Genomic DNA, 23309 nt, shown 5'->3' with positions numbered 1-23309 from the left:
ATAGGCTATGAAAAGGAAGGGTTGTAAAGAGATAGCTTCGAATTTGAGGGTATCAAAACCAAAGCAAAATATGATGAAAGTAAAAATAAAATAGATGAACCCCATAATTTATTATGCCATACCTGTTCACACTGAAACACTTATCACAATATTCTATGGATTTATATTAAAAAAACCTTGTTAAACATTGTGAGATATTTCCATTCTATGGAGGTCAGGCACGAACGAACACCACATAATTTTATTATACCATATTTGTTCAAACTGAAACATAATTATCAAAGTATACTTACGCAGATAGATATGAAAAGTCTTTATTAAAGTTTGTGCCATTTCCATTCTATGGAGGCCAGGCACGAACGCAGATCCCACAATTTTATTATACCATCCCTATTTAAGTTAAAACATACTTATCAAAGTATTCTTATGTACATCTATATAAAAAACACTTGTAAACGTTTTTTTTTTTAATTTTAAAATTTTTTATTTCCATACTTTGTGGACCAGGCACGTACGCAGACTCCACAATTTTAATAAATCATCATTATGCCAGATCAAACATACCCATTCCTGTGTCTCGATACATTTATCATTATATGTGATCAGTTTTCTATGATAGTCAGCCGTATAGGAGCCTATTCGTGACCAGATACACACATAGACGTTCAGCTTTATATTATATATATATATATATATATATATATATATATATATATATATATATATATGACAACTATATAATACATATATATCTATATATATATATATATGACAAATGATGGGTAAAGTGTTGAAGGCAGAAGTAGATATAGAGAGAAAAGGATAAGAAATAAGTGAAGGAGAGAAAGACAAGCAGTTAATATTTTAGCATTAACTTGTGGTGATATATATAACGTTTGGTCATTGAATACATGTCATATGAAGGTGTTGTTTGCAATAAGTAAGATGCGTCCTCTCAAAATAAGCTTAGTTACATCCAACTTAAGTGCATTTATTTATTTAAAGGAAGGATTAAATGCATCGACTATAACAAGTAAGTAAAATATATACAAGTAAGGTTTATTAATTAGGCGAGATTAGGCAGATGTAGAATAAATTATATTTGTTTATGACATCATTGAATTATTTTTTGAAAAAATCTAAATATTTTCTTACAATAAATTAAAAGAAAAGGCAAAAAGTCCGAGACTTTCAATTAGTGAAACAAAAAGATAAAACTCCCGGGCAACGCCTAGGTTAGATGTAGTTACTACATACACACACACACTGCATTTATATACATACTAGGCGTACATGTGACCCGTTGAGGCATGAACCACCACTATTTATTCTACTTTGTGTTATATATTAGGGACCTTACATCAATAGAGATTAAGCTAGCTAGTGTGAATTTTAACAAAGGTCACATTTAGTGCATGTCAGGATAACAGGTAAAATAGAATCGTTCCCAGGGTTGAATAGAGGATGGATGATTAGGCAGGGGCAGAAGACAAGCATTGTACCCAAACCACGAGTGAAATGGTATGACTGATGTCAGGTTTTTGAGCAAGAGGAAGCTAGGGGTTTCATTGAGTCTCTTAGGAAGCTATGCGAATGAGACACGGCGCATGATGTAGAAACTTAATAATCTAAACGTTAACACTGATGAAGAATCTCGGCTAGAAGATAAAGGGGAAGATGAAGTAGATCATGCAACGGACACTAGACAGGATACTAGACCATGAAAAAAAGCACAAAGCACGTAAAAGAGCAGCACGTATAAACACCCCGCGCACATATTTATAAATACGTTTATTTGATTCATTACTCATTAATGAAAACATTACACTGTGATTGTATTTAAAAAAAAAAAAACTAAATTGTGACGTATCTGTTAAGGCATTCTTTTGCATAACTAAAACATAATAAGTCTCTTTTTTTTTTTTTTTTGTTAAACGTGATATATTTTGAATTCTAATGGCTATAGCTTGTTTGGAAAGAGAGCAAAACATTGTTTTCACCATTCACCAATAAAAGCTATTGTGAAGATACACCTGAAGAAGATTGGAAGTTACATAGGCCGAAACGTTGTGAGAATAACAACCAAGATGAGAACAGTAGTCCGGACAATCTAAATAATGCATAAAAATAATAAGTCACTTTTTTTTATTAATTTTTCCCCGCTAGCTACAGAATACACACTACCACGGTTGGATGTCCTTCAAGCCTTACGATCTTGATCCAAAGCGTTCGTTCGTTTGGTTTATATTCATGTGTTCGGCCATTCACAAACGTTGTCTATTCATCTTTTTTGTGTCTACCTATATATATATATGTATATATTTAGTGATATGCATAATCTATAATATAAATCTCACTTGTCTGTTTAAATGTATGTATGTACACAGGCGGCAAAAAGAAAGTCCGCACTTGTAATTTTTTTCAAAAACTGCAAATTTAAGCTAAATTTAATGTAACTGTTTAAACAAACTATACCTCATTTGATTAGCCTTTTATTCTTCTACTAGCATTTCAGCCCGGCGTTGCCCAGGTGTTTGGATGTGTCTGTTGAACAAAAAAAAAAATGTGAAAGTAGAAAGGCAGGCTCGAACCCGTACCATGAAGGAGGAAAAGAACGGGGTAAAAACCTAACGTCTATGCTGTTATGACCACCGCCAAACCGGAAGTGATATTTTTTTAAATTAAGGCTAGACAATCTAAAGGAGAGGATAACTTTAAAAAATATCGGCGAAAAAAGCGACCCCCCCCCTGTGTGTCTAGTTGGAGGGGAAGATATTAATGTTTTTAGCCAATTTTTCGATATTTGTCGTATGAAAGGTCGAACTTTAAGACGATACTGATCTTGGTAAAATCCGTCGCCTCTATTGAAAGTTTTAGGCAGACATACAAACAGACATACATAAATGTATATATTGGTAACTAAAAATTTTCGACCCAAACCGATGAAAAAGCTTGCCCTATTTTTGAATACCCTTTATGTAAAATTTCGAATATTTAGACCAGAAATTGTCTGAGTAATTTGGAAGAGACCGCAGAGGTCAATTTATTTTTAAAGTTTTACCCCTTTTTAGACTCCTTAACATTTATTGTTTTGTGCTCAAATCAAGTTATTAAGTTAGATCTATATCCACGGAACCTATATCTAAAATTTCTAGTGTTCAGACCCAAAATTGTAGGAGGAGTTTGGTAGAGTTCTCAAAGGTCAAATCGTTGAACTTTGACCCCTTAATCTCCAAATGTCTATCCAAAAACCGATCACATCGATTTTCCCAAATCTCAGTACCCTGCATATATCAAATTTCGAATCTATAGGCTTAAAATTGACAGAGTTATTGTGTAGGGAAATGTACACAGACACCCAGATACACAAATACAAAGACGCGTTCACTTTTATAGATATATAGATAATTTGGCTCAAAGAATTAATTTCTTCACCCTCAACTGCAAAATTTTCTGCAAGAAGGAGTCGATTTTGCAAGTCATTGTATCGGTTGAATTGACTTTGGCTAATTTTAATGTTCTGAACTTCCGGTCGCGTCATGGAGTAGGGGTAAGACGTCAGGTTTTCTTTCACTTTCTTTTCCGCCTTTGTGTCACGGGTTCGAGCCTGCCTGCCTGTCTACTACTACTTTTTTTTTTTTGTTTAACACACACGTTTAAACACCCGAAAAATGCCGGGCACCCAAACTAGTTTATATATATAAGCTAACTGACAATCTGAAAAGGTAGTTCTTCAGAGCAGTGGTGGAGTTTGTCCTTGTTTACAACCTGTGCTACAAGCTGGACACTTATTAAAAGATTGGAGAGAAAGCTAGGTGACACATACACCTGTATGCTACGAACGGTGTTAAATATAGCTTGGCAAGGTTATCCTACAAAGCAGCAACTTTATGGTAACCTATCTGCCATATCTAGTGAACGACGTCTATGATTTACAAGTTACTGCCAGAGGAATAAGCAAGAGCTGGTGAGAAATGCTTGCCGTGGACTCAATGGCACAAGCACATGAGCATAAGATGACCTAGATCCATGTACATCCAGCAAATTTCACATGACACCAACTGTGATTCTGAAGATTTGAGGCAGTTGATGGAAGACAGGGAAATCTGGAGAGAGAGAGAGCCACATTGATTCAGGCAAGGAGCCCAAAACGAAACAGTACTATGTGGATGATTATATACATGCATACATATACATATATATATATATATATATATTGATTTAAACCATGTCTTTTCTTACATAATCTTTCTTTTTATTTCTTTTTTTGATCTCTGTGACGATTTTACTGAAACCTGTTCGTCTCTGATGAGCTTTACGATGGTATAAGAACAATATTTTCTAGCATGATGGTGAAACATGTATAAGAAATTGAAGAAATATATAGGCATTCGCTTAAATTATAAATAAAAAATATGTAAAATATATATGTAAAATAATTAAATAATAAATAAAAATTATGATTGTGAACTAATTCTTTCATGTAGTCATTGCAATATATCTTAGTATATATATATATATACATATATAGTATATATATATATGTGTGTGTGTGTGTGTGTGTGTGTGTGTGTGAGTTTTCACACTTTCGTTCAGAATCTTGAAAATATAATAATCAATAATCAATAATGTATTGATCGACGATTTTATTGATCTGTATTGGCCTATATATATTTATTTTTGTATGTGGAGCATAATATGTGTGTTTTCCTTATAAAAAAAGTTAGACAATTTACATAAAACCTAAAGGGTATTCTTATGTAAAATTTACTGAAAGAATAAACAATAAAATTTGTTACTAAATCTTTGAATACACCTTTAAGGTGGTTGTAATGGCATAGCTCCCTTAAAACGTCAAATATATCCTATCTTTATGAACTTTAAAATGTAAGTCAATTTTTTTTTAAAAGTATCTTCTTCGGAGCTGGGGAGGGCTAACCTTCTTTAAGACTATATATATATATATATATAAAAATATATATATAAAAATTCCTGTCTGCTTTTTTGTTCACAATTTTATTAATATATATAAAAAGGTCCATTACTTTATTACTTCATTCATTCCTATATATAGTATGATTCATGTAAAACAGACGATTAAGAGATGGCTTCATTTGCATATTACAATAAGGCAAATCGATTTATTAAATAGCGGTGTGTTAGTTATTGTTTATAGTGAGAGGATTGCTTTAAGTGTTCTATTAAAGTTTATTATTTAAATTTGATTTATATAGAGAACATATTTAATTTAATTTATTTTTACCAACATTGATTTTTTTATGAACCGATTTCAGTTATTTGAGTTTTGAGTTTTTTCCCTGTGACCCTAACTTCTTTTTGTTTTTGTTTTCTTTGTCGGCGGATAATCAAACTAAAAATAATTCACACAAACTTTCAAGCATTGTTTTTGGAATCAGTTCAAATAAAATAATTTCCGTGATTTCGCAATCCAGTGGATTTATTTTTAAAAATAAACAAATGATCCAATTCAACTACGATTCTTTATTTAAAACAAAAACAAAAACATCTTTCATTTACGTTTTTTTGCCAGTTTTTTTCTTCATATTTTTTTGACATCTTAACTGCTAATTGTTTTCTTTTAATAACACAGTAAGTCAAAACTCATCATTTTTACAGCATTAAAAACGTGTATTTCGGTTAAAACAAATTCTACTTTGGTATTTTTTAAACTGAATTATTTACAGTTTGTTTTCCTTGCAACAAACCGTAATAACAAATCTTTCTAGACTGAGGGAGCATAAAAGAAATTCGCTTAAACCGGAATATAATCATAAAAGGTGTTCAATATCTGGAGAATAGCTTCGCTTCCTATCTCTTCAGCCGAAATATCTGGTGGAGAGTTTGTTACGTACTTCTGCCTTTTTCGGAGAGGAGAGGGTTACATCTTCGTGTTTTCATTCGTTCTTTTATTTTAAAAATTTTTGTTGGGGTAACGATGGAGTTGACATATAATAATGAAAAATTGGTCAATATTCTTAGTATAGTAGGTGTGGTCAAACCAAACTTCATGTTGACCCTGGCAACGCTGAATCCATGTAAGTATATATATATATATATATATATATATATATATATATATATATATATATATATATATATATATATATCCTATTTTTATGAAATTCATATCATATGTATGAAATTCGCCAGAAAGTCAATTAAAGTGGCAGAGAATCTCTATATTACCCTTCATGTATCGCATACCTAAGTGATTTATGGGAATAGAACCAGCTTAAAACTTCAAATATATATGTGTGTGCGTGTGTGTGTGTACATATATATGTATATATATATATGTATGTATGTATATGTATGTATATGTATATATGTATATATATATGTATGTATATATATATGTATATATATGTATACATATATATGTATATATGTATGTATATATATGTATATGCATATATATATGTATATGCATATATATATATGTATATATATGTATGCATATATGTATGTATATATATGTATATATATATATGTATATATATATATATATATATGTATATATATGTACATATATATGTATGTATATATATGTATGCATGTATATATATGTATATATATGTATATATATGTGTGTGTATATATATATGTATATATATGTGCACATATATGTGTGTATATATGTATATATATATGTGCATATATATGTGTGTATATATGTATATATATATGCATATATATATGTATATATATGCATATATATATATATGCATATATATGTATATATATATGTATATGTATATATATATGTATATGTATATATATATATGTATATATATGTACATATATATATGTATGTATATATATATGTATAGTCATATATAGGTATACATATATATATATATATATATATATATATATATAATATGTTTATTATACAAACATTATTGGTTACATATGTGCATACATGTTTCAGTGGAATCTCAATCTAAAGAACCACTTCAACAGGCTGAAAAAAAATGACACTTTTTCGGTCTGATAAGGTGGGCCTCTACCAAATTGAGATTCCACTTAAACATATATGCGCATATGTAACCAATAACGTTTGTATAATAAACATACTATATACCGGCTGTCCTCCATTGAGCATTCTGTAACAGCTTTAAGAAGTTTCGACTACAAGATGTGCTCAATTGATATACGGTCCTAGATTTTAATTTTTACTCTTTCTTTCTTTCTTTTTTTTTAAGTTATAACCAGAATCGGAAATGAGTAAATATTTCCTTGAACATCCAGAAGTTGAATGCATGTTGGTAGGTTTCCTAAGGTAATCAACAACTACAAAATTTTGAAGAAAAAAAAACCGTTTATAGTTGGGCATAATCAATCTTGAATCCAACATTTAATATTATCTTCTTAGATTTTCAAGATCAAAACAAAAAGCGATACTTGATTCAGACTAAACTTTTTATTTAAAATTTTTCCTTTCACGTATATTATTGGCACACATTGCTCTATGGTTTGACATTTTAGACACGGACGAAACCATTTAATTTTAATTTAATTTAATTTAGTTTAGTTTGAAAAAAACGGAGTGTAACAGATAAACATGCAAATAAAGTGAGTTTTATAAATAAGGTTTCAGAAGATTATTTGTGTACTACAGTTCTTCTGTGCACGATAGTTTATTTTTATTCTATAGCTGTGGAGACAAATGCAGTGAATAGGAGTCACCACTTATCAAAGCCTGGAGGCCACTCGAGGATAAGGGTTAATGAGTGTACAGTAGTCAATGGGATAATTGTTAGTAGTGGAAATTTGGTAAATTGGTTTACTTAAGGGGACGGTTCAACAAGAATTTGTTTACATTGAACTTGAAGATTATCAAATTGTAGTCAGCTGGAAAATAGGCAAACGGAAGAGAGTTCCACAGTTCTATGCGACATAGGTTTGTTAATGATATATTACACTTATGATAATGTAGAATTTATTCTGAATTAATAAAATATCTACATCTCTATTCAAGAAAGCGTCTTTTTTATTTTTTTTTTACACAGGAATCACCACTTATCAAGGCCCGGAAGACACTCGAGGATAAGGGTTAATGGGTATGCACTAGTAAATGTGATTATAGCATAGTAAACATAAGTAGTGGAATTTTTGTAAGTTGGAGTACTTAGGGGACAGTTCATTAAGAACTTGTTTACATTGGACTTGAAGACAATCAGATTGTAGTCAGCTGGAAAGCAGGCCAACGGAAGAGAGTTCCATAGGCGTGCAGTTCTAAGAAAGAAGCTTTGTTCATGGAATGTACATTTAGGTTTAGCCACAGATAAAGAGTGTGGGAAATTATTGATAGTGGTTTTGGCTAGACAAGTGTTTTTCGTGAAAGTTTGGCAAGGGGGGACCATAGATTGAAGCTCAGACGAGCACCTGCCATGGAAATAACGATAAAACAAAGACAGGCTCGCAACGTCTTGAACTTAATCTCGATTTGTCTAGTCAATAGAACATAAAATGAAAGGGCCAGTAACCTGAGACCAAAACGACGGGCTAAAATGAATTCAGCTAAAAGAATTAGACCACAAGAAGAACCATTTAATTTCAACTAGTTAACAAATGTTTTTTTTTGTTTGCTTTTTTTTTACATGAGGGTCACCACTTATCAAGGCCTGGAAGCTACTCGGAGATAAGGGTTATTGCGTGTACAGTAATCAATGGGATAGTATTGTAGTAATCTTTAGTATTGGAGATTTGATAAAGTGTCTTACTTAAGGGGGCGATTCATCAAGAATTTGTTTATGTTGGACTTGAAGACACTTAAGTCGTAGTTAGGTTGGGAACAAGCAAACGGAAGAGAGTTCCACAGGCGTGCACTTCTAAGAAAGAAGCTTTGTTCATTGAATCTACGTTTTGATTTAGGCACAGATAAAGAGTGGGGAAAATTACTGACAGTTGTTTCAGCTAGACGGGTGTTTTTCGTGAAAGATTGGCGAGGGGAACCACAGATTGGAGCTCGGACGAGAACTTGCCATGGAAATAACAATAAAACAAAGACAGGCTCGCAACATCGCGAATCTAATCTCGATTTGTCTAGTCAATAGGACATAAAATGAAAGGGCCAGTAACTTGAGACCAAAACGATGGGCTAAAATGAATTCAGCTAAAAGAAGAACTATTTAATTTCAACTAGTTAACAAACGTTTTATAAATTGTAAGCTATAAGAAGAGCGTTCCCCTATCACTCAGTTCCATTGATTTCGTCCTTTTATCAATCTTTTATGGTCTTAATTAAAAGCCAAATAATAGGGGCTGCTTTCTTAGAGTCTCACACAGCCAGTATCTGTAATAGAGAGATGAAACTTTCAGATCACAAATGCATACGTTCAGTCAGCATAACAATGCAATTTGCAATCCACTCTGATCCATTCCGGAGAAATAAAAAATAGGAAGCATTACTTTTGGAATGTCCCTCGTATGATTAAATGCCAAAGTTTTTGTCAATTGTTTATAAGAAACTCCTGAATGAAATATATTTCAAGTAGTAATAATAAACATAATATACACATACATATATATATATATATATATATATATATATATATATATATATATATATATTCTTAAAGTTACTCTGATATGAGTCGGGCTATGACCACAGAATATTCTTATCATTGTTTTTACTTTCGAGTATATATTCGATACAGTTAGACGCAGTTAATCAATCGAGAACCACATCACTCTATATAAAAGCATATAAGATATCAACGGATACATACTAGAGAGTCAAAACAATGAAAAGAATATGCTGTTGTCATAGCCCTAGTTATGAGCATTAGATACACAAGTATTTACTCATTTTCAAAATGTTTGCCTTTTATTGGTTATACCTTGCATATAATTGTTTCAGCTCCCGGTGCTGGCATATAAGTATATAGCAGTTCATCAATTATAATTTGCACAACTTGAGCTTCATCATAGAAGAAAAAAATTTTTTTTAAAAGTTTCACAGCACATGAATAGGACCTTCTTTTTAACACGGATGGCAACACTAGGGGCTGAAACAATCGTATGCAAGGTGTTACCAATAAAAGACAAACATTTTGAGAATGAGTAAATACTTGTGTGTCTATTCTTTTTAACATAGTATCTTTAAGATAAATATATATAGCTCTAGTATCGCACTATTTAGCTATCTAAATGAGAACTTTGTTATTTTTTTTCAATTAATGTAATGTAATTAATGTAATTACTATCCCAAGTAGTTAAATTTCAAATAAACTATAAGCTGTGTGTATGTGTGTTTGTGTGTGTGTGTGTGCATGTGTGTGTGTGTGTGTGATGCACTGCATCTTCACAGATAATTACCCTTTTATCATGCTTCTCTACTATCATCCCTTATTCGACTGATACGTTTTCTCTACCCTGCAACCTCTCTCGCACAGAAGAGACGTTGCGAGCCTATCCTTATTTTATCGTTATTTCCATGGCAAGTGCTCGTCTGAACTCCAATCTTTGGTCCCCCCTCGCCAATCTTTCACGAAAAACACCCGTCTAGCTGAATCGACTGTGAAAAATTTCCCCCACTCTATATCTGTGCCTAAATCAAAACGCGGATTCCATGAACAAAGCTTCTTTCTTAGAACTGCACGCCTGCGGAACTCTGTTCCGTCTGCCTGCTTCCCTCCGGACTACAACTTGGATGTGTTCAAGTCCAATGTTAACAAATTCCTAATGAACCGCCCCCTTAATTAAACACTTCATCAAATCTCCACACTAACGTAATGTACTTGCAATAACCCTTATCCCTGAGTGGCTTCCGGGCCTTGATAAGTGGTGATCACTGTGTAAAAAAAAAAGATTTACGTGGCAACACAGATGGCAGCCAAACATCTCATTTTAATTTTTGTGTTTTTTTTTCTTGTTTTTTTTACAAAGGAGTCACCACTTATCAAGGCTCGGAGACTACTCGAAGCAATGTACAGTGGTCAAAGGGAACAAGTCGTAGTAATTGTTAGTAGTGGAAATTTGGTCAAATTGGATTACTTAAGGGGATGGTTCATCAAGAATTTGTTCACGTTAGACTTGAAGATAATCATATTGTAGTCAGTTGGAAAGCAGGAAAATGTAACAGAATTCCACAGGCACTGTGTACAGATGATATCTAAGAGACACCTGTGTAAATCATTGGATTACAGTGACAAAAGCTTGTACAACACTTGCATCACTCTTTGAGCCTCCATGATTACAACTTGGTGACAAGCCATGGCAAGATGACCAGTAATCGCTTTAGTCAAAAGCTTTTCATTAGTTTCCTTCTCCTAGATGGGTTGTCTGAGATGACCCATCTACCTCGGTTTTAAAATCAAAATGCTCTTTCTAGATAGACATTAGTCACTAACCCACTTTTTTTTTCTTTCTTAGATTTCAGACATTATTGCCACAAGAAGGCCAAGAGTTGGAATTGTTTCTCAGAGGATCTTTGATAAGCTTATCTTTTAGGATATTTAAATAGTTTATTTTCAACAGCAATCTCGATAGTAACAACCCTAGAAACAGAATATGTATTACTATAATTAAGTTGACCATGTTGATGCACCGATCACTGAAGTTAAGCAACATTGAGCCTGGTCAGTACCAGGTGGGTGAGTATTTGAGAATATTAAGTGCTGTATGTATTTAGGTATGCAGGTATGCATAATACTTGCCTTTCACAGTTTCAGGTTACTCTTGGGAAAGGAGTAGCACCTGTTTGCCTCCCTCTGATATTCCAGAGGATTACTGTATAAGGGATAGATGAAAATCCTCATCCATGGTGAAAGAAGCCCATCTAAGAGAAAGAAACTGATTAAAAACCAAGTTGGATAAAAAGAGTCTATTAGTCCTGTCAGGTAATCTTCTAGTTATAGTATCACCAACAAAACATTTGTTTCCAATTTGTCATAAGCCAGCACGGAAGTAGTAAGGCTTAGAAAACTGTCATGAGAACACTCATGTTAGTGCGCAGTCTGGTCTAATGCCTACTAGAAAAAAATTGAATGCCTACCAGACACTATTCTTGAGTGTCTAAGGTCTCTCTGTACAGGGCTTTATCAGGACAACCTGACATAAGGATACTTTGCCTAGAAGTAAAACCTGACCAAATATTCAAAATCACATAGGATTCACTGCCCAAATAAGATCTCCTCAGCATGGTTAACTCACACTGGATTTTACGAGGAATCGTGAACTTTCTCGAAATGATGTTACCTTAAGTAACAGGATGAAACTAGATACTCCATCAGACTAGATGAATTCTTGTTCTGGAATCCAGTAAGACCAAGGGACCAAGAAGAAAGATACACTACAACATATAAAAATGGTCAATTAAGGAGAGGAAAATTATGTTCTTAACTTCTTTACTAACTCAATGTTTGAGAGATAAAGAACTTTAATGGAATATTCGAATATCTATGTATCTAATATAAAGTTCAAATGTTAGCCCTAGGCAGGGAGCCCCTTGATATCTGAGAACTTTGACTGAAGTAAAATGAAACAAATCTAACAAGCGATGGCGAAACAAGAGGAAGCTAAGTTAATCACTGTTTCTTTCCCTAAGACGTTTTGGTGCTTCTACGTTTTGGTGCTTCTATATTATGCTTTATATATATGCTTTATCATTATTTTTATGGCAAATGCTTGTCTGAGCATCAATCTATGGTCCCTGCTGGCCTGACTTTCATTACAAACACTCGTTTAGCTGAAACCACTATCAATAATTTCCCCTACCCTTTATCTGCGCCTAAACCTAAACTTAGATTCCATGAAAAAAGCTTCTTTCTTAGAACTGCACACCTGTGGAACTCTGTTCTATTTTCCTGCTTTACTACTGACTATAATATGGTCGTCTTCAAGTCCAACATAAACAAGTTCTTGATGAGCCATCCCTTAAGTAATCCAATTTACCAAATTTTCACTACTAATAATTACTCTGACATTTTCCCATTGACTACTGTATACTCATTAACCCTTATCCTCAAGTGGTCTCCAGACCTTGATAAGTGAACGAGGCATAAAAAAAAATGATTAAGTTCAGCATTTGCCTCCCCCACCTCTATTTAGCCCCAAAAGTCTCCAGGGGGTTCAAATCCTGGTGAAAATGAACAAACGGTGCAATTTTAGGCCTTAACATATGTAAATTTGAGTTCTGCATCATGCCAAAAAAGAATCCCCTCCCCCCATTTAGCTCCAAAACTCTCCAAGGCCTTAATATATTTAAATTTGAGTTCAGCATCATGAAAAACTGCTAAATAGACATGCACAGAAAATTTTGGACAAATATGGTAAATAGTTCCAAAAATGGAGTGTTTTTATTAGCCCTAAAAAAGCCCCTGTGGCACACCCAAGAGTTATCGCAAAATATAGACAAACAAAATTATATAGAAATCAGTTAGTTACTTTTCAGAAAGTTTTATAAAAATCCAAGGCATCAATTTTTTTTAATAAGCACAAAAGTGTTAATTTTAACCATTTTTAACCCGAAAGGCACCCCTAGGTGAGCAACCGGAGTTTTCCTGGAAAATCCGTTTGGTTACTTTTTTTACTCATATTATGTTTAATGTTTGGGCAAAATTTCAAAACATTCCAAATTATTGAAAAAAAGTGCAGACAGACAAACGGATGAACAGATGACCAGACAAACGTACAAGGGTGAATTTACAGGTTTACCCTCCTTTTGTCAGGGGACCAAGAATTATAATAACAAAAAATATTGAATTTCAAGTAAAACAAATGGTTGCTACCTAATTGTCATGTCGCAAATAGTAACATATCCAAAAACTACAGAAAATGATAAGGTAGAAAAATAATCAATCATGAAAATAGTTCCGATAAGGGTAAAAACATTACGGATAAGTTTACATGCTGGGTCGAACATATTAGATTAAGTGATGTAAGAAAAAGGGGAAGTAACTCAGTTGAAATACAATGCGTAGCAGATTGAATTTATTCAGAAAACAAAAAATGAACATCACAGAAAAACATAATTTGCGAATTTTTAAAAATAACTTTTTTAACTGTTTGAATTTAAAATTTATAAAAATAACGGATTGAATGTGTGAGAAATTGAAAATTTAATTACCTCCCCTGTTAACTCTCGAATTGAAATCATTAGGTTTTGAAACTAAATCACTAGATTTTGCAAATGCCTTTTTTTTATGAATAATTATGTTTCTACCTTATCGTTTTCCGTAATTTTTGGATATGTTACTATTTTCCACATGGCAATTACATAGGTACCATTTGTTTTACTTGTAATTCAGTATTGTTTCGTTATTATAATATAGAATCACTGACTTTTTTCCAACATACTTCTATGACGCACAGTACAGTCTCTAATATTCCACACTTCTGTGATTGAGCTATGTTTGAAAAAAAAAAGATGTTTTAAATATTCTAATTTGCAAGTAACACATCTGTAACTTGGCTATCTACCTATGTCTCTCACTCTATCTCACTCTATGTTAATTCAACCGTTTTCTAATATTTCTTAATGTCTCAGTGAGAATTGAGAGAAAGAGTAACTCTCTTTTAAGCATCGTCATCTAATTTACATACAATGTTGAATGGCTACACAAACATATGGATGTTTCAATATCAGACCTCATCAGGCCATGACAAACTTTTAAATTAGATAGCAAACTGATAAGCCTCTTTAATTCTATATAAAACTATTAAAGAATAATAATGTTTCTATATAATAATAATAATAATAATAATAATAATAATAATAATAATAATAATAATAATAATACAAGAACAGACACGACTAAGTGGGGAGGGCAGTACACTGAAAATTATGCAAACAACTGCATCTCAAACGTACAGACAAATAGTACAAGCATAAGCCGGCAACAGTACTTGAAAACAAGAATCACAACATCCTATCGGACATGGACATACAAACTATTAAACCCATCAAGCAAGAAGACCGGATGCCATAATAATTAACCAGAAAGAAAAGTCCTGTCAAATTGTAGACTTTGTTGTTCCAGCTGATCACAAGGTAATCAAAGAAAAGGCAAATCCACAGAGGTAGCTAGAGAGCTGAAAAGGATATGAATAATGAAGAAAATCAGGATAATACCTATAATAGTAGGAGCACTAGGAACAATTCCAAAAAGCTTTGAAAAAAGAATGAGAGAAATTGAAATCAGAGGAATAATGAAAACAGCTAGAATATTAAGAAAACCCCTTGAATGTGGAGACTAATACACATGAGCCACATGAGCAGGCCAGATGAACTGCCGCAGGGAAAAAACATGAAGAAGTGTTACACGGAACCAATAACATTACAACTACATATCTATAAGTTCTCTATCCCCATCCCTTCCCATTGCACCATCACCACCACCCTCCAAAAGAGTGATACCAAATAGCCGAGAAGGGTCAAGGAGGATGAAAAGACTGAGGAGAGGGCACTGACCAGACCCCCGCTGGATAAGTCCGATGAGAACTGGGACCTTGGGGAGACTTATTGTTAATCAAATTCCAATGGAGACCAATGGCCGCTGTCAGCAAGAAATCAGTGGTAAGCGGCTGTTGTGATAACACAAATTTATTTGCAAATGCTACTGAAAGATGTGGAAAGTACTGGAAATCTGGGGAGACTTGTTGTCATTCAGCTTCCAGGGAACGTCACAGGTTGTTTTCAAGGAGAGATATTTGATGACCTGTGTGAAAGCTCCTTTTGAGCTAATAATAATAATAATGTGGAAACTAACACACATGAGCTACAGGTACAAGATGAGCATACAGAAACTGCTACAGATCTAAAACACAAAGAAACATCACATGGAATCATGAAAACTGAAATTGTATAAATGTAAGGGAATTTATCCCACCCCCACCCCTACACCCCTTTTTTGCGTGTGTGTGGTGGGGGGGGGGAGAAGTAGATATCACAATAAACTGGCGCCACACCAAATAAGTGAGGAGGGTCAAGGAGGATGGAAAGACTGAGGAGAGAAAGCACTAGCCAGACTTCCGTTGGATGAATGCAAAGAGGGCTGGGACCTTCGGGGGGGGGGGCTTATTGCCACCCAAATTCCGGTGAAGACTAATAGTCGCTACCAATGAGAAATCAATACTAAACGGCTGTTGCAATAACGCAAAATCTTTTGCAAAGTTTATCGAAAGAGGTGGAGAGTACTGAAAATCTGGGGATACTTGTTGTCACTCAGACTCCATGGAACACCACATGTTGTTCTCAAAGAGAAATCTTTGATGATGGTCTATGTGACTACTCCTAGTGAGTAAATAATAATAATATAGATGATGAAGAAAGCCAAGATAACACCAATAATAGTAGGAGCACTAGGAACAGTCCCAAAAAACTTTGAAAAAAAAAAATGGGAGATATTGGAATCAAGGAAAAGGCTAAGAAGATACTGTTGTGTCGTGGCACAATAGTAAAAAGAAGAAAATCAAGTCGAGGTTGGTTTAAGGAAAAAGTGTATTTAACATCACAGGTACAAAGGTAGGAAACGGGTATAAATGGCTTGCACGCAGCTAGTCAGTGGTAGTACTGTCGCTTCTTCGATCGGTGTATGTATTACTGGCACTATATATATAGTGAGAACCAGTGTAATTTCCCTTGTGTTAGAAATGCTGCTGTAACAGATTCAACGGATAACAATCATGAAAATGGTTGAAATATTAAGGAAAACCCTTAGATCCAAAGATTAATACACGTAAACTACAAACGCTAACCGGAATATAGAAACTGCAACAGAATTAAAAGAAAAATATTAAGAGACACTACATGGAGTCAAGAAAACAGAAACTGTATAATTGTAAATTACCTCCAATTCCACCAAAAAAAAAAAAAGGTTTCAGCATTAAAAGTCGTGAAAGGTCGAGGAGAATCAAAAGACCGAGGAAAGAAAGCACTAACCAGACCTCCACTGGATAAGTGCAAAGAGGATTGGGACCATCGGGGAGGCTTATTGTCACCTAAATATCAGTGAAGACCAATGGCCATTGCCAGTGAGAAATCAATGGTAAATGGTTGTTGAGATAATGCAAATTCATTCGCAAAGGTTATCTAAGAGGAGGAGAGTATTGGAATGTTGTCACTTAGACTCCAGGGAGTACCACAGGTTGTTCTCAAAGAGAAATCTTTGATGATGACCTGTGTGAAAGCTGCTAGTGAGTACAAATAATAATACATTGACAAAGCCATATCTTTCGGCTGATATCACACACAATAGATGTGAAGGATCAAGGAGGATGGAAAGACCGATGAGGGAGAGCACTAATCAAACCTCTGCTGAAACACCGCAATGAGGATTGGAACCTTGGGAAGGCTTAGCACCGCATAAATTCCAGTGAAGATCGATGATTGCTGCCAGTGGTAAGCATCTGTTGCGATAATGCAAAGTCATTTTCAAAGGTTATCAAAAGAGGTGGAGCATGCTAGAAAATTAGGAAGGCTTCTCGTCACCTAAATTCCAGGGAACCCCAGCGGTTACTATCAGTGAGTAATCCCTAATGATGACCTGTGTGAGAACTCCTAGTGAGTACATAATAATGTAGCAGTTCATAGACTCGTTAATAATGTAACATTTTGTTTGTAAAGTTTTGTTTATTTGAATTCATATATATATATATATATATATATATATATATATATATATATATATATATATATATAGTAGTAAGTTACGAAAATATATATGGCAATTAAGCTACACAGACTATTTCGCGTTTCATTCTTGTGAGAATTCGTCAGGTTTACCTAGCTCTACATCTGTATCGAGCACTGTTGAAATAAATACTGAAAATTTACGCATAAAATGATATCTTTGTATATTAATTTATGTGATTAAATGAAATTTTATATATATATATATATATATATATATATATATATATATATATATATATATATTCTACTCAAGAATGTTTTCTATAAATAAAAATTTATACTTAAATGCAACTGTACTGGTCATTGAGTTTTATCTTAAAAAATTGTAACTCTGAGATGAGTTGTTTACAACGTTACAAACAATACTATACAGATATATATTTCCTCTCATATATATATATATATATATATATATATATATATATATATATATATATAGGGTGACCCCAAAAACGGGCCCCACCTTTAATTAGGTCCCGTTTCTTAGTGTTTTGTCTGAATGAAATGAAACTTTGGTCATAACTAGTTTATTATATTCCAAACATCACATGAAAACACTTTGGCCTTTTTTTCTCCGTTGACTATAAAATGCTCAGAAAAACAATTGAATGTTCTGTTTTTTGGGGTCACCCTGCATATATATCCTCACACACACACACACACACATATATATATATATATATATATATATATATATATATATATATATATATATATATATATATGTACACAGACACATATTTCCTCAGATATACACATATATATATATATATATATATATACACACACACACGTACACGCACACACACATATATATATATTTCCTCACATATATATACGTATACACATATACATAAATATATATATATACATATATATATTTCCTCACATATATATACGTATACACATATACATAAATATATATATATATATATATATATATTTATTTATTTATTTATATATATGCACACACACTTATATATATTTCCTCACATATATATACACACTAGCATCGCCCAGTCATAAAATATGTTTAAACCTGATATTTCGATTACTGCCGATTTCGTATTTATTGTTGTATTATATTGGACCCAATATATATAGTAACGATTTAAAAAGTACAAAAAAAAAAATGACTCGTGCACCACCACCGAGAATCGAAAGCAAAACTTTTAGCTTACGCTTTTTTTTTCTTTTGACGTTAACGCCTGAGCTATAATGGCATGTTTGCTACAAGGGTAAAAATTAAAATATGAACCAATAGCAATTACATTACGCATGCCTATTTGTAATGCCCTCGTTCGACCTTCACCTGGCAAATTCCATTTTTTTAATTTTCACGCTTTTGCACCGATTTTACCGGGCTAAAACCCAAATATAAGATTTCGAATGTGTTCGAATACCCTATATATTAAGTTTCATGGCTGTAGAGGAGTTTGGTAGGCAAAATTTTTTAAACAAATATATATACGCTGACATTAATATATAGAAAGAGGTTTGTATTTACAATAGCTTTTTTACGCAAATATTAGGCCAGTATAAATCATGTAAAATATCTGTATGAATATAATAACACGTAATGATTAACTAAAGATGATCATTCCACAAGAAAACCGGAAAAAACTAATAGGGAATTAATTAAAATGAATGTTTAAAAGAATATGAAATTAGCTACATCTTTTGCAGTTCTGCGATCCATATATATAAAAAAAAGTTATTTTCTTTTTAAATAAATATAAAAAAAGTTATTTTCTTTTTAAATAAATAGAAAAATGAGTTTTTAATATCGATATCAATATACACACACACACACACATATATATATATTTTAAACGATATAATGCTTGAAACTGTCGAACTGGACATTGAAACAATTGTAACATAAAATGAAATACACTTTTCGTTGCCATCAACATCTTGTCTTGAAGTCTGTGTGTGTGTGTGTGTGTGTGTGTGTGCGCCTTAGTGCATTAGGAAACCAAAGTTAATTCAACAAGGCACTGTTTTTAAATAAATGTTAAGCTTTTATCCTTCGTAATCGAACACCCTGAGTTCGCTAGGAACTCACTATTTATATATTCTTCTTTTCCTCTCTCTCTCTCTCTCTCTCTATATATATATATATATATATATATATATATAGATATATATATATATATATATATATATATATATATATATATCTGTGTGTGTGTGTGTGTGTGCGCGCATGCGTGCATGTGTGTGTGTTTGTGTATATATATGTGTGTGTTTATGTGCGTGTGTGTGTGTTTGAATTTAATTAAATAATAGATATCAAATTCGATGTAGCTTTCCAAATGGATATCCATGTTTGTCATAGACAAATTCTGTTACATAATAATTATTATTATTATCCGTTAAAGGATCATTTGTTTTTGTGCAGTTTTCTATGCTTTAATCCTGTAAATAATTGATATCCATTAATCTAATACAGAATATTTCTATGGAAAACACGGTTATCCTTTGAAAAAACAAAACAAAGCGTTTTCTCTAAAATTTATTGATACAAATATTATTTGGCTACACATTTGCGGACATGTTTCGTTTAGAAGAACAGATGGCCAGACTATTTCAAGCCAATGCATTTTCTTTAAAGCTGCATAAGAAAAGACGTTGGCTAAAAGAGGTCTGGCTATTCAATGCTCAGGCCGAAATATGTATGTAAATGTGTTGCCAAGAATGTTTTTTTTAAATAATATATTTTATACCTAATTAACAATTTTATTTATTATTAAGCACTTTTATATAAATACAATAAGAATTAACAAGATAACAAACAAAACACATGCCAGATAATAAATTTATTTCAGCCCGCTCTGACCTTCTCAAATCTGGTTGAAATAAATTTATTATCTGGTATGTGTTGAGTTTGTTATGCTGTATCCATAAATATTTGTCCTTATATTATGTAGAAATATGCCGTTTAATATATATTTATAGTTCTGTATAATTTGATATTAAAAATGCAATTGAAACAAAACTTCAACTTGATTATATATATATAATTATTCCAGATTAATACTTTCCAGAGATGAAGCAACCAATGAATTTTAACGTGGTTCATACAAGAGTACACAATAGCGAAGTTGGGCATGATATATTTTTTATTGGTTTTACATAAGCATTTATATGTCACTGCACTTCTATGTTTCGTTCAGCAAGTTGCAAGTAATTAGAGACCTCTTCAGGCGATATTACTTACACAAAAGTAGAATCCGTACAAACCGTACTTTTGTATGAATCATATCGCCTGAACTATACTTTTGTATAAGAAATATCGCCTGAAGAAGTCTCTATTTATTTGTAACCGGCTGACCGAAACATAGAAGTGTAGTTACATATAAATGCTTATGTAAAACAAATAAAAAGTAAACATATATATATATATATATATATATATATATATATATATATATATATATATATATATATATATATTATAATGAAAATCGAAAATTGTTTATATGCTCCTCGGCGTTTTCTTTTTATGCAAATACTTTCTGAAGATGAATGAGGAAGTCTCTCAATAAAGACGAAACGTCGGTTAACATATAAATAATTTGCGATTTTCGTTTTCTCCTTATGTTGTATTATTAATTCTCTCTCTCTCTCTCTCTCTCAGTATATATATATATATATATGTGTGTGTGTGTGTGTGTGTGTATGCATATAGCATAATGCTCTCATGTATCCATATCTTTGTGTGTCTACCCTCACCGCAGAGATTCTTACCATATGTGGATTTAAATCCGATGTGGCTACTTACTGTTTTTCCTCTAGGAATGCACTTCCGTATATTCCTTACGTTGCCGTGTAATACCAGGAACATACAGAGACGCGGAATTTACGCGAAGAGACTTTTCCAAATTTGGTGAGTCTGAAGTCTTGAGTGAACTGTAAATAAAGACTTTCCGTCGACTTATAATTCTCCGTTTATTTTTAGAACAGGAAAATTAATATATCCAAACATGTGTATATGTACATATATGTATATATGTATAATATCTATGTATATACATATATATATATATAATGAAATATCAGAGGAAAAGGCGAGCGAGAATTTTGTTTTGGAGATGTTTTTTTTTTCTTTCTTTTTAATCCTCTTTTTGGGGGAAGGTGATGAAGGGATGGGGATTGCTTGTATACATTTCAGATATTTCTTTTTTCTTTCTTAGATATTTGTTTGTTTGTTTGTTTGTTTTTCTTTATAGCATTTGCTTTCAGAAAATAAAGTGAAAAAAATATAAATAAATAAAACCTCTCCACCTCTAGTCCAGCCGTAGTCTTATTCGCGAAAACATCTTGCACACTTTCTTTCTCTCTGTGCGTGTCTCTCTTTCTCTCTGTGTTCTCTCTCTCTCTCTCTCTCTCTCTCTCTCTCTCACTCTCTTTCCTTCACTCTTTCGCTCACTCTCTCTCTGTCAGCTTATTTTCGCTCACTCTCTCTGCGTCAGCTTATTTTGCGGATTCAATGAGAAATAATAGTTTTCTGGTTGGCAAAATGGAGTTGATGGGAGAGTAGTAGTTTTAGGAGGAGGTTGGCTGTTAAGATGGGAGGAGGAGAGCAGCGGCGGTTAGGGAACTTTGAAGGGTGGAGGTGGCTGTTAACAATAGGAAGAGATTTTGCCGAGGGACTCAAGATGAAGAAGCGACAGATGAATAAAAGGGATGAACATTGAAAGATGCAAAATAAGGAGCTAAGAAAAATCCGCATAAATACATACACGCACGCACACACACACACACACACACACACACACACACACACACACATATATGTATATATATATATATATATATATATATATATAAATATATTGAATCCACAGATTTTTCGCTATATTGCAGTGAAATTCTTCTGTCTACACAGACACCTGCCTCAAGCCAGGATCAAACTTATGACCATCTACTTCAGGGGTCGACAACTCATTCAACCCCGCGGGCCGGATTGTGTTACAATAATTACAGGTCGCAGTTCGGGCAAAAGCTATCCATGAAAAATTAAGGAAAACTATATATGCACACCCCTGTCAACCTAAATATTTAAACCCATAATGAAAATAAACATTGAAAAATCAGACAAACAAAAAAGCATCTAAATATTAAAAAAAAAACACATAACAAAAATTAGTTTTCCTCAAGGAACGTCAAAATACTTCCAAATGGAAAAGTCAACTCAAGTGAAATGGATGAAATTATGACGTGTATGTTTGAAACTGTTATTGAAAATTGTACCACAAAAGAACCACACTCACACACAAACAAAAACGAAACACACATATCCATATATACGAGTGCAAATAGTTACAAACATATACACGTACGTACAGATGCAGTATCATCCATATATATACATACGTACAGATGCAGTATCATCCATATATTCATCAGGCATGTATGCATAATGCATGTATCGAAGTTTATAACGAATATGTACACATTATTCGACATTAAACATATGCAACGTGACTTTGTAAAATAAACCTCATGAAAGGTGACAGATAGTCTAATATTTTTAATGCACTGAGATATCTAGCAATTCTATGGAAACATATAACAAATTGGGTTTGTATTACTGTACACAGATTCGAAAAAGTTGTCAAAAAACAAATATATAGCAAAT

General features: G+C 32.8%; 1 protein-coding gene across 1 annotated transcript in view; it reads right to left on the bottom strand.

Moving 5' to 3' along the window:
- Positions 1-22209, bottom strand: part of LOC145260401 (uncharacterized) — a 290197-nt gene extending 267988 nt beyond the window's left edge. Inside the window, exon 1 of the mRNA XM_080118374.1 lies at positions 21450-22209. The gene's annotated coding sequence lies outside the window, so the exon portion shown is untranslated. The remainder of the gene's footprint in view (positions 1-21449) is intronic.
- Between the last annotated feature and the right edge of the window lie 1100 nt (positions 22210-23309).

This window comes from Euprymna scolopes, chromosome 36 (assembly GCF_053919585.1).
Source record: "Euprymna scolopes isolate OS-2025 chromosome 36, ASM5391958v1, whole genome shotgun sequence".
In the NCBI taxonomy this organism is placed as follows: Eukaryota; Metazoa; Mollusca; class Cephalopoda; order Sepiida; family Sepiolidae; genus Euprymna; species Euprymna scolopes.
Note: the sequence above shows the minus strand (reverse complement) of the source record. Positions and strands in the feature narration are given on the sequence as shown.